General features: G+C 37.2%; 1 long non-coding RNA gene across 1 annotated transcript in view; it reads right to left on the reverse strand.

The window, feature by feature from the left end:
- Positions 1 to 3,605: 3,605 nt before the first annotated feature.
- Positions 3,606 to 13,398, reverse strand: part of LOC129487574 (uncharacterized) — a 162,228-nt gene continuing 152,435 nt past the window's right edge. Inside the window, exon 5 of the long non-coding RNA XR_010122282.1 lies at positions 3,606 to 3,731. This is a non-coding gene — a long non-coding RNA (uncharacterized lncRNA). The remainder of the gene's footprint in view (positions 3,732 to 13,398) is intronic.

Raw genomic sequence — 13,398 nt, forward strand, 5'->3', positions numbered from 1 at the left:
GTGGATAGTGGAAAATTACAATCAAAGGGGGTTTTTCTCTTTCGGGCAGGGGCGGGGGTGTCACAAGGTGCTCAGTGGGGGAGCTTCTGAGCCAGGAGAAGGAATTTCACAAGGTTAATCGCTGAGTTAAAGTGGAGCAGAAACAAATCACAATGGTGGAATGTCATCAGTTAAGGCAGGAACCCGCCATTTTCACTTCTTTTGTGATTCTTCACTTGCTTCAGGCCATCTGGATGTATATGTGCAGGTCACAGGGGATACGATGGCTTAGCTTGGGCTCAGAGGCCTGACAAGAAGATCGGAAGGCCTTTCTTCTTAATTCAGTTGAGTATACTACAATTTCCTTTCCTCCTTTAGGGTATTGAATGTTATTGAACCGTTCCTAAGGATTGTAGAATATGATGTATGGGGGAGTTAGAAAGAGTTACAGAAATTATATAACTGAACACTCCCATTTTACTCATAGGAACCCAGAGAACCAAAGCAATGGGCCCAAAGACACAGGAAACTACTGGAACTGGAACCCATGCTTCCTAATTTTGGCTACTGCTTTTTCCAAATTCTGATTTTTTAAGCCTTGTCTCCTAATTTCTGGTATAGAGTATATTTCTGGTTCCTGCTGTTATATTCCTCCTCTCTCTTTTGTGACTTTTCTTCTGAGGCTTACTATCCTTGGCCATGGTTACCCTCCAAGAATTAAAATAGAGTCATTATATACTTCGATAGTCATTATATACTCACATCTCTGCGACTCACCCACAAGCCAAATCTCTATTATACAGGTTTTTGTGTTAAAAAGTTCTAAATATGGTTTTCTATCTTTACTGGCTTTGTTAGTCGCCTTTCTTTAGTTAACCATCAGAACTTTCTTACTTAAATGCCTCATAATTTATACATGAAGTGTTATAAGATTACTCATTTTACAACCAAAACTGAATTTCTCAATATTTTTCATTGCAATCTATGTATTCCAAATTCCTACACAGAGTACAGGTTTAATAAAAGTCAGGAAATAACAGGTGCTGGAGAGGATGTGGAGAAATAGGAACACTTTTACACTGTTGGTGGGACTGTAAACTAGTTCAACCATTGTGGAAGTCAGTGTGGCGATTCCTCAGGGATCTAGAACTAGAAATACCATTTGACCCAGCCATCCCATTACTGGGTATATACCCAAAGGATTATAAATCATGCTGCTATAAAGACACATGCACACGTATGTTCATTGCAGCACTATTCACAATAGCAAAGAGTTGGAACCAACCCAAATGTCCAACAACGATAGACTGGATTAAGAAAATGTGGCACATATACACCATGGAATACTATGCAGCCATAAAAAATGATGAGTTCATGTCCTTTGTAGGGACATGGATGAAACTGGAAACCATCATTCTCAGTAAACTATCACAAGGACAAAAAACCAAACACTGCATGTTCTCACTCATAGGTGGGAATTGAACAATGAGAACTCATGGACACAGGAAGGGGAACATCACACTCCGGGGACTGTTGTGGGGTGGGGGAAAGGGGGAGGGACAGCATTAGGAGATATACCTAATGCTAAATGACGAGTTAATGGGTGCAGCAAACCAACATGGCACATGGATACATATGTAACAAACCTGCACATTGTGCACATGTACCCTGAAACCTAAAGTATAATAATACAAAAAAAAATAAAAAAATAATTATCTAAAATTAATGACGGAGATACTGTTTGTGTCTGAACTTCTTTCATTGCAGCTATCTAGGTGATTCTATAGGAAATAAAAACAATAATTAATTAATTGGTATAGGTGACTCTTCTAGTGCATAGAGCTTATACCTGTTATGTTAGATTAAATGTTGTTGGTAAATTATACTATCCACAGTGTAGAAAAAGAACAGACTCAATTTTACCAAGCATTTCACTGGTATTAGTTCTGTTTCTATAAGGCCAGTTGGCTAGACATAATTTCTAAAGATATCAAAAACATCTTCTACTAATTAGTCTCCCCATATTTCCCAATATGGACAAGAAACTAAGAACTATTCAATATATATTTGATGACCTTCTTAGAGTACAGAGTAAAAGAGATCAAATCCCAGCTTTGCCTAGTTCTGTAACCTCAAAAATGTATTTAATTTTTTTATGACTCGTTATTTATAAAATGTGAACAATAATAGTACCTAATTTATTGTGGGAATTAATCAAGGGGGCACACCTAAAGCCTACGGCACAGTTCTTATTTGCAAGACAGAAATAGAAGCTTTTTGTTTGCTTTAATATTGTGAAAATTGTAAGATTCAAAATAGAGTCACTTGGGTTAATTCCTGACAAACGGAGCCAGGGAAGGCCATGAAAGGAAGTGCTCTCATTCAGGATTTGCCTGATAACAGGAACTATCACAAGAAATTTTTGCAAACCACAAGTTACTACACAAGTCACACAAGGACAACTAGTGGCATAAGGACAACTAGTGGCACAAGGACACCTAGCCGGTTATACAAGAACACTTGCCTGTTTCAAAAACTCTCACAAACCCAACTCAAAGCTGGAAAGGCTTAACTATAACCTTAAGATTACAAGTCTTATCTAGCAACTACTGACACTCACCAATCAGAGCTCACCAGCTCTTATAAGATGCTGCCAGTGCCAGTACGCTTTCTCTGAAAACGACTTTTTCTTTTTTCTACAGACATATCAGAGATCACCCTGGTCTGTATGTATGTCCTGGATTGCAATCTTTCTTCTTATATATTATTTGCAAACAAAACCTTTTTGCTTAGAGATTCATCTCTTTGTGTGGACAATATTATATTTCTCTAAGTAACATATAGCAGATAATACTTAACAAATAATAAGGCATTGATTCAATTTGATATCATAAAATACAAAAAGAGTGTTCAAAGCACGATGAGAAGGAAAATACAAAAAATGGCATACATCTTATCATCAAGGAACTTAAAAGCAAAAGTACTTAAAAATATTTTCTTAATGCTTTCCTTTTTTAAGACACTCTAGAAACACTTGGTACAATTTATTATTTTGGATTCAACCTCTCACCAGGACAACATTATTTTTAATCATTAACTTATTCCCTTTCCCATTTCTCTCCCAATTCACGATCACTTGGCACAATCACGAAGTCATTTCTAATAGACAGTGTTTAATTTAATTTTATTTTATGAGCACAGTCTGTACACATTTCCCTTAGCCAGAAGTCTTACCCTTATGTCTGTCATGGGGAACTAGGAAGGGACATGGATGGCACAGGATATAACTTCACTTCTAATAACACAACTTGAATTTTCAGTACTCTTCATGGGTAAGCCCACACAGCTCTTTAGCTCTGGTTGTTAAGAGCAGCCATTTACCTGAAGCCAGAGCACAGGAAAATATTCAATAATGCATTTCCTATGCCCCTGAATACCAGTCTGAAAACAAAAATAAGTTAAACACTTTGTTCAGTCATTTATTAAAATGAAAGTAGCCCCCTGGGGCTGCAGGAACATGGGGAGCCATTGCCAAGTTCAATTTATTTTTAGCTGTTGTCAATTGCACATGAAAAAGACCCTAGTGTGCAGTCCTGTCCTGTTGACATTTCCACTAGGTAATTTACCTTGTGCCCCACTCTCTCTGGAAAACCCTCCAGTTATTTTGTGAGATCAACAATAGGTGCCTTTGCTTCAGTGAACTTTCGCTGGAGCTTAATGACCTGCGCTGACTGGATGCAGTTTCCTCACTTCTGTGAAAAAGAAAATGCTATTACTAACACCCCTTTGCTTAGAAATTGCTTCTTAATGTTCAGTTTATTTTAGCTTTGGGGTAATTCTATGCATTTGCTTCTCAAATTTTTTTCCCTTTCAATGGATCACAGACACCTACATTTGGAAGTTTTAGTAGAAGCCAGCATGGCCTAGTGGATGAGCTCAAAGGCTACACAGTAGGGCAGTCTATATACATTTTTTTTTTTTTTTTTTTTTTTGAGACAGAGTCTTGCTCTGTCCCCCAGGCTGGAGTGCAGTGGCTGCAAGCTCCGCCTCCCGGGTTCACGCCATTCTCCTGCCTCAGACTCCTGAGTAGCTGGACTACAGGCGCCCGCCACCACGCCCGGCTAATTTTTTGCATTTTTGGTAGAGACGGGGTTTCACCGTGTTAGCCAGGATGGTCTCAATCTCCTGACCTCGTGATCCGCCCGTCTCGGCCTCCCAGAGTTGTGGGATTACAGGCGTGAGCCACCGCACCCGGCCCAGGGCAGTCTACATTTCAGTCCTAGCTCCACCGTCTGCTAGATATATGATCATGAACTAGTGACTTTCCTGACTTAAGACCCAGTTTCTCTAGCTAAAAATAAGGCAAATAATTATATTCATTTTATATATAAGAGAAATTAAATGTGATTATCTAGAGTTGCTGTAGTACCAAAGCATACTATCCTTATATCAATACCACATTGTTTTAATTAGTAATCTTTACAAGTTTTGCTATCCAATAGAATGAGTCCTAACACTTTATTCTTCTAAAAGATTGTCTTGACTATTTTTACCCCTCTATATTTCTATATAAAGACATTTATATATTATGGAAACTTTCAAGCATATGCAGAAGTAGAAACACAGGGTAATGATGCCTCATGTACACATCAACTTCTTTCAGCATTTATGAACTTATAGTCATTCTTGTTTACCTATATCCCCATCTGTTCTCCATCACCAGATTATTTAGAAGTAAATTTGCTATATCATAATTTTATCTTTAAATATTTCCAAATATATCTATAAAAATCTTTTTACACTTACGCGATTATACTACAAATTTCTTTAATAGCAAATATTTACTCAACGTACAAATTTACCTAATTTTATCATTTTATACATTATTTTTATAGTAGGTTTGAATTAGGATTCAATGATGATATACTGTAATTGGTTGATAATCTCTTAAGTTACTTTTAAACAACAGGTTACTCTAAGATCATCTTTTTCCATTTAATTAATTTATTTAAGAAAACATGTTTTTTTTTTCCTTTGGAGTTTTCCACATTCATAGTTTTAAAAAATTATTTAAAAATAATTTTAGTGTGGCCAGCAAGATGACGGAATAGGAACAGCTCTGGTCTGCAGCTCCCAGCAAGATCAACGCAGAAGGTGGGTGATTTCTGCATTTCCAACTGAAGTACCCAGCTCATCTCACTGAAACTGGTTAGACAGTGGGTGTAGCCCATGGAGGGGGAGCAGAAGCAAGGTGGGGCATCGCCTCACCCAGCAAGCGCAAGGGGTCAGGGAACTTTCTCCCCTAGCCCAGGGAAGCCACAGGGGACTGTGCTGTGAGGGATGATGCACTCCAGCCCCAGATTTTCCCACGCTCTTCGCAACCAACAGACCAGGAGATTCCCTGGAGTGCCTATGCCACCAGGACCCTGGGTTTCAAGCACAAAACTAGACAGCCGTTTGGGCAGACACCGAACTAGCTGCAGGATTTTTTTTCGTACCCCAGTGGCAACTGGAACACCAGTGAGACAGAACCCTTCACTCCCCTGGAAAGGAGACTAAAGCCAGGGAGCCAAGTGGTCTAGCTCAGCATATCTCACCCCCATGGAATCCAGCAAGCTAAGATCCACTGGCTTGAAATTCTCTCTGCCAGCACAGCAGTCTAAAGTCGAGCTTGGTGGGGGGAGGGGCGTTCGCCATTACTGAGGCTTGAGTAGGTGGTTTTCCCCTCACAGGAAGTTCGAACTGGGCGGATTCTACCTCAGCTCTACAAAGCCACTGTAGCCAGACAGCCTCTCTAGACTCCTCTTCTCTGGGCAGAGCATCTCTGAAAGAAAGGCAGCAGTCCTAGTCAGGGGCTTATAGATAAAACTCTCATCTCCCTGGGACAGAGTTCCTGGGGAAGCAGCGTCTGTGGGAACAGCTTCAACAGACTTAAACGTTCCTGCCTACTGGCTCTGAAGAAAGCAGCGGATATCCCAGCACAGCGCTTGAGCTCTGCTAAGGGACAGACTGCCTCTCAAGTGGGTCCCTGACACCCGTGCCTCCAGACTGGGAGACACTTCCCAGCAGGGGTTGACAGACACCTCATACAGGAGAGCTCCAGCTGGCATCTGGCAGGTGCCCCTCTGGGACGAAGCTTCCAGAGGAAGCAACGGAGAGCAAACTTTGCTATTCTACAGCTTCCGCTGGTGATAACCAGGCAAACAGAGTCTGGAGTATACCTCCAGCAAACTCCAGCAAACCTGCAGAAGAGGAGCCTATTAGAAGGAAAACTAACAAATAGAAAGGAATAGCATCAACATCAACAAAAAGAACATTCACACAGAAACTCCATCCGAAGGTCACCTGCATCAAAGACAAAAGGTAGATAAATCCACAAAGATGAGGAAAAACCAGTGCAAAAAGTCTGAAAATTCCAAAAACCAGAAGGCCTCTTCTCCACCAAAGGATCACAACTCCTTGCCAGCAAGGGAACAAAACTGGATGGAGAATGAGTTTGATGAATTCACAGAAGTAGGCTTCAGAAGGTGGGTGACAATAAACTCCTCCGAGCTAAAGGAGTATGTTCTAACCCAATGCAAGGAAGCTAAGAACCTTGAAAAAAGGTTAGACGAATTGCTAACTAGAATAACCAGTTTGGAGAAGAACATAAATGACCTGATGGAGCTGAAAAACACAGCATGAGAATTTCATGAAGCATACACAAATATCAATAGCCAAATGACCAAGCAGAAGAAAGCATATCAGAGACTGAAGATCAACTTGATGAAATTAAGCGTAAAGACAAGATTAGAGGAGATTAGAGGATTATTATGGGAGTTAGGCCCTTAGAAAACATGGCACAAAATTTGTGCTTGACCTTATATGGAGTTATCAGTAAAATCACCTTATCTCTGAAAGGCATTCAGGTCAGCTTTAATTCACTGGCCAGGGTTGTTATGAATAATAGAATGGAACTAGACTTCCTCTTTTGCGGGCCAAGATATAGTCTGTGTAATTGCTAACACATCCCATTGTACCTTGATTAATACCTGGGGCCAACTGGAAAAGTCCATACAAACATTTTAGGAAAGTGCCACCTGACTTTGTAAGGTAGTTTCTGATGGTTTATGGGATTTGTTCAGCTGGCTGAGTCAGTCCATCATCTTGGGTGGCATGGTAGAGGTCAAAACTGCAGTCTGGCCCCATCCTACTGGTTGGAACAAGGTTTATGGTAGACTTCATGAAGCACTGTATGAGGCAAATTGAATGACTTTGTTCCCAGCCTCTATTGACCAGATTAATTAGAGAGGCTGACAGAGTGGTATACACATGTTATTGCTAGAAGAAAAAACAGTCAAGAAACAAGAGGTGGCTGTGTTTGGGAGACAAATTTTCATGTGTCTCTTGCAATTTCTGCACATTTTTCAGTCAAAGCGATAACCTTTTGTCGTGGACTATCTTTTCAAGAATGTTTGTATAGCAAAGGAAATTGGAAGACAGCTAGTGTTTCACTCAAAATTAAAGGGGAAGAAGTTTTTACTGTCCAATATAACAAAGATATGTCTCCCTCTGGTACAAAAGGGTAGATTCACTTACAGTCCATTTAAAAAGATTTGGGTTCCCCAAGCTTGGGTTTCCTCAGCCAATATACAAATTCCTTTCTGATAAGCATTTGCCTGTTTCCCTTTGGGTTGCCTCATGTGTCTTGAGACACAAGGAACTGACACAAATATTAAGCTCAGGCTGTTTTCTGTGCTGTGAGTAATAACGTCCTTTGTGTCTGACCCAAGAAACTGTATCCTTTGCCTGCATACTTAAAACTGTGGCAAGTTAGCTTGTTAGCTTCCAAGTAAGGTAAAATCTCAGATCTTTCCTAGTTCTTAATGCTGTTCGGTTCTCTTAAAAAAATATGAAGATTATGAAGACAAAGCTTAGGAATTGTTTCGGATTAAAAGAAACTGAAGAGACATAATAACTAAAGGCAATGTATCACATCCTGGATTTGATTTTTGGACATGGAAAACATATTAGTGAGACACTTGGCAAATGTAATATAAGGTATGTCAACTAGGTCATAGTACTGTACTAATGATAATTTCCCAAGTGTGATCATTGTTCCATGTTTTCACGAAAAATAAACAATGACTTATTTCGAGATAAGGGGAATTATTTCTGCAATGTACTACAAACATTTGTATCAGTTTCAGAAAAAATATAAAGAGGAAGAGAGGAAAAGCAAGAGAGAATGAACAAATACTTAAACTAATGTGCTATAAGTTTGCACTTGGGGAATCCGGGTGAATAGTATATAGGAAAGGGAAAAGTTGAAAACTTTTCCTCTACGATCCAGGAAAAGACAAGGATGCCTATTTTCACCACATCAATTCAACATAATATTGGAAACCTTAGCCTGAGCAATTAGGCAAGAGAAAGAAATAAAAAGCATGCAAATTAGAAAGGAAAATGTCAAGCTGTCTCTGTTTGCAGACAAATGATCTTACATATAGAAAACCCTAAAAACTCCACCAAAAAAGTGTTAACATTAATAAACAAGTTCAGGAAAGTTGCAAGATACAAACTCAAGATACAAACATCAGCAGTGTTTCTATAAACAAATAGTGAAGTATCTGCAAAAGAAATTTAGAAAATAATTCCATTGGCTGGGCGCGGTGGCTCACGCTTGTAATCCCAGCACTTTGGGAGGCCGAGGCGGGCGGATCACGAGGTCAGGAGATCGAGACCACGGTGAAACCCCGTCTCTACCAAAAATACAAAAAAAATTAGCCGGGCGTGGTGGCGGGCGCCTGTAGTCCCAGCTACTCAGAGAGGCTGAGGCAGGAGAATGGCGTGAACCCGGGAGGCGGAGCTTGCAGTGAGCCAGAAAATAATTCCATTGATAATAGCTACAAAAAATACATAAGATACCTAGGACAACTTGGACCAAGAGGTGAAAAATCTCTACACTGAAAACTAGAAAACACTGAAAAAAATTAAGAAAAAAAAATCTATTTCATTTATTTGTGTCCTGTTTTCATGGATTAGAAGAAATAATAGTCTATGTTCATGAATTGAAAGAAACAAGACTGTTTAAATGTTTTTCTAACCAAAGCAATTTACAGATTCAATGCAATCCCTAGCAAAATACCAATGACATTCTTCACAGAAGTAGAAAAGAGAAACGTAAAATTCATATAGAATCTCAAAAGGCCCTGAATAGCCAAAGCAATCTTGAGCAAAAGGAACAAAGCTGGAGGCATCACACTGCCTGACTTCAAAATATACTACAAAGCTATAGTAACTAAAACAGCGTGGTACTGGCATAAAAACACACAGGACAGTGGAACAGAACAGAGCCCAGAAATAAATTCACACATCTACGGCCAATTGACTTTTGACAAAACTGCAAAAATACACATTGAGGAAAGATCAATTTATTCAATAAATTGTGCTAGGAAAACTGAATATCCACTTATAGAAGAATAAAATTAGACCCTTATCTCCCACCAGATACACAAATAAATGCAAAAATGAGTTAAAGATTTAATGTAAGACCCAAACCTATGATATCACTGGAATAAAACATAGGGAAAATGCTTTATGACATTGACCTATGCACGGATTTTTTTGAAAAGACCTAAAAAATACAGGCAACAAAAGTAAACATAGACAAATTGGATTACATCAAATTAAGAAGCTTCTGCACAGCAAGGAAACAATAAAGTGAGGATACATCCAACATAATGGGAGGAAATATTTGCAAACTATAGATCTGCCCAAAGGTTAATATCCAGAATACATAAGGAGCACAAGCAACTCATTATCAAAAAACCCCACAAATAATCCAATTTAAAAATAGGCAAAAGATCTAAATAGACATTTCTCAAAAAGTGACATACAAATGGCCAACAAGTATGTGAAAAAAATGCTAACATCACTGACATCAGAAAAATGCAAATCAAAACTACAATGAGATATCACCTCATTCCAGTTATAATGGCTATTATAAAAAAACAAAGATGGAAAAAAGCAAATGTTGCAAAGATGTGAGGAAAAGGAAACCCTTAGACACTGTTGGTGGGAATGTAAATTGGTATAGTCATTATGGAAACTAGTATAGAGGTTCCTCAAATAATACAAAATAAAACTATGTGATCCAGCAATCTTATTGCTGAGTATTTACCCAAAGAAAATGAAACCAGTACGTCAGAAAGATACCTGCACTCTCATGTTTATTGTAGCACTATTCACCATGCCAACATATGCAATCAACCTAAGTCTTTATCAACAGATGAGTGGATAACAACAGGATAATATACATACAACTACTATTTAGCCATAAAAAGAATGAAATTCTGTCATTTGCAACAGCCTGTATGAACCTAGAGAACATTATAAGTGAAATAAGCCAGAAATAGAAACAAATATCACATAATCTTACTCATATGCGGAATCTGGTAAAACACTCTTCAGCAAATGCAAAAGAATGGAACTCATGACAGTCTCTCAGACTGTCTCAGACACTTTCCTAAAATTTTTGTATGGACTTTTCCAGTCGGTCCAAGGTATTAATCAATGTACAATAGGATGTGTTAGCAATTACACAGACTACATCTTGGCCTGCAAAGAGGAAGTCTAAGTCCATTCTATTATTCATAACAACACTGGCCAGTGAAGTAAAGCTGACCTGAATGCCTTTCAGAGATAAGGTGATTTTACTGATAACGCCATATTAAGGTCAAGCACAAATTTTGTGCCATGTTTTCAAAGGGCATAACTCCCATAATTAAAAAAAAAAAAATTGGCCAAAGAGCATGAATACATGGACACTCTAATTAAATTTTGATATAAAACATTTTTAAAACATCAGTTTGTTGACAGCTATTCCACCATTGTTTATACAACAACAGGATTTTTTGCTTGTATCTAACATAAAAAGTACATATTTGGGTAAATACATTCATATTGATATCATTTTACTTGTATGTAATTAACCTGGAAAGGTTGAACTTCTCTTTTGATTTTTCTAGCTCTTCTCAAATTGTTGGTTTGATGAGCAGGACAGCCCTTGCAATGATGTCGAGTAAATTAATAACATGAAAAATGTCAAACTTACCTAATTATTTCTATCCTTCTAATTTTTTAAAGTGAATGAGTTTATTTTTGGCATTGCCCAGGAACAACCTGGGAAACCCCAAAGATAGGTGAGGGGCAAATGATATTCTGTTACTGTGAATTTGGAGCCTGAATTTGAAAACTGTAATATCAAATAGAATTATCAAAGCAGAAAACGCATGAACATAAGTTCTAGGCATATAAAGGCAAAAAGTTTGAAGTAATATTCAAACAGAACCAAGTAGCAAAGATTTTTAGGATCCTTTGCTTTTTCAAGAGTTCCTTCCTAAAAAAAAATCAGGAATATGCACAAAAATCACAAAAATTTAAGGTCTCATGCTATAAGAAATGTTTCTTATCCAGACAAAATACACAGAAGACACAGATTAAAAAAAAAAAAAAAAAACTATTTTAACAGAAAATAAACCAAATTATAGTTTTACCCCTTTTTATACAACCAATGTAACATTTTTTTCTGTAGTAAGCCAGGTCTTCATCTTATAAATAAAGCCATAAACACTGAAACAACTCTGTAAAAATTTCACACAGTTTAATGCTTTCAAACTCATTATTTGCAAGTATTTTACACCAAAGTAAATAAACATAACTCTTCAAATCTTCTACAACTTAAGCATGCGGTTTACTGTCTTCTTTTCACCTTCTGCCACAAAGAGGCAATTTTACTTAAGATGTAATTAATCTCTTTGTTTCTCAAAAAAAAAAGGAAAAACATATCCATTTTTTATTCATATATTGTTTTACAACTATTCTAAGGAACATAGTTCTAGCAAGACCATAAGAGTTATATAAAGACACATGCACACGTATGTTTATTGTGGCACTATTCACAATAGCAAAGAGTTGGAACCAACCCAAATGTCCAACAACAATAGACTGGATTAAGAAAATGTGGCACATATACACCATGGAATACTATGCAGCCATAAAAAATGATGAGTTCATGTCCTTTGTAGGGACATGGATGAAACTGGAAAACATCATTCTCAGTAAACTATCTCAAGGACAAAAAACCAAACACCGCATGTTCTCACTCATAGGTGAGAATTGAACAATGAGAACTCATGGACACAGGAAGGGGAACATCATACTCCAGGGACTGTTGTGGGGAGTGGGGAGGGACAGCATTAAGAAATATACCTAATGTTAAATGACGAGTTAATGGGTGCAGGAAATCAACATGGCACATGGATACATATGTAACAAACCTGCACATTGTGCACATGTACCCTAAAACCTAAAGTATAATAAAAAAATAAATAAATAAATAAATAAATTTGGCGACCTATTGAATCAGATTCTATAACTCATTTTTGGCTATATCAAATTTGTAGCTATGAGAAATAAAAGGCTCTTTTAGGAAATCAAAAAAAAAAAAAAAAGAGTTATAACTTTTCACCCAAGTAATTTACTTCTGGTCCCCCACAGGCACAGGGAAAACTGTAAGGCAGGTAAATGACAACTCTTTGACATATTTAAGCACAGATTGGAACACCAGAGCTCCAGGAAAGACTTTATGACTAATAAGGACACATATATTTTCATTCGCTCATACATATTTGTTACACATTTAAGTGGCAAATATAAACATGTATATCATTATGACCCAATGTTGTCTACTCACCCTTTCCAACCTGTTACCTAACATGTACTTTTTACATACGCTATTTAATACATATATTAAAATTGTGTTGACAAACAAGTGTTTTCATAAGAGATATGACAGAAATTTTTACTGACACGGTGCAAGGAATTAAGTCATTATTACCTATAACATTATAAAAATTAATCCACTTTTATAGACTAGCATTTATAATTTAATTATTTGATCATATAATTATTACATTTGTCATTTTAAACATTTATTGGAAGCAGTGCAAGCAAACTTGAACAATGAAATGATTATAGTGCATTTAGTACAGATTAATTTTTAAATTTTTTAATTAGGAAAATCACGACCTTTTAAAAAAATATTATTCACATTGTTAACTATTATAAGACATACATATGTTTTGAAACCAGTATTTGTTAAAAAAGTTACCTCAACTAGAAATATTACCTAAAATGCCCCTTTGATTTTATATGTGAATCAAAAACAACCACACATCTAATTTTGCTTAAAGTGCTAAAATTTTCTAGATTTCTACCCCCACTCTGCTAACATGATATCAACCATTGCTTCTTAGCTTAGATCAGAGGAAATCAACACTGTAATTACAGGAAAATGGTAGAACTAACATATACAATAATTAGTTCTTAAAACTAATTGAAACACAAACAGACTATGATATTAGCCATTTACTAACT

The sequence above is a fragment of the Symphalangus syndactylus genome, chromosome 8 (assembly GCF_028878055.3).
Source record: "Symphalangus syndactylus isolate Jambi chromosome 8, NHGRI_mSymSyn1-v2.1_pri, whole genome shotgun sequence".
Classification (NCBI taxonomy): domain Eukaryota; kingdom Metazoa; phylum Chordata; class Mammalia; order Primates; family Hylobatidae; genus Symphalangus; species Symphalangus syndactylus.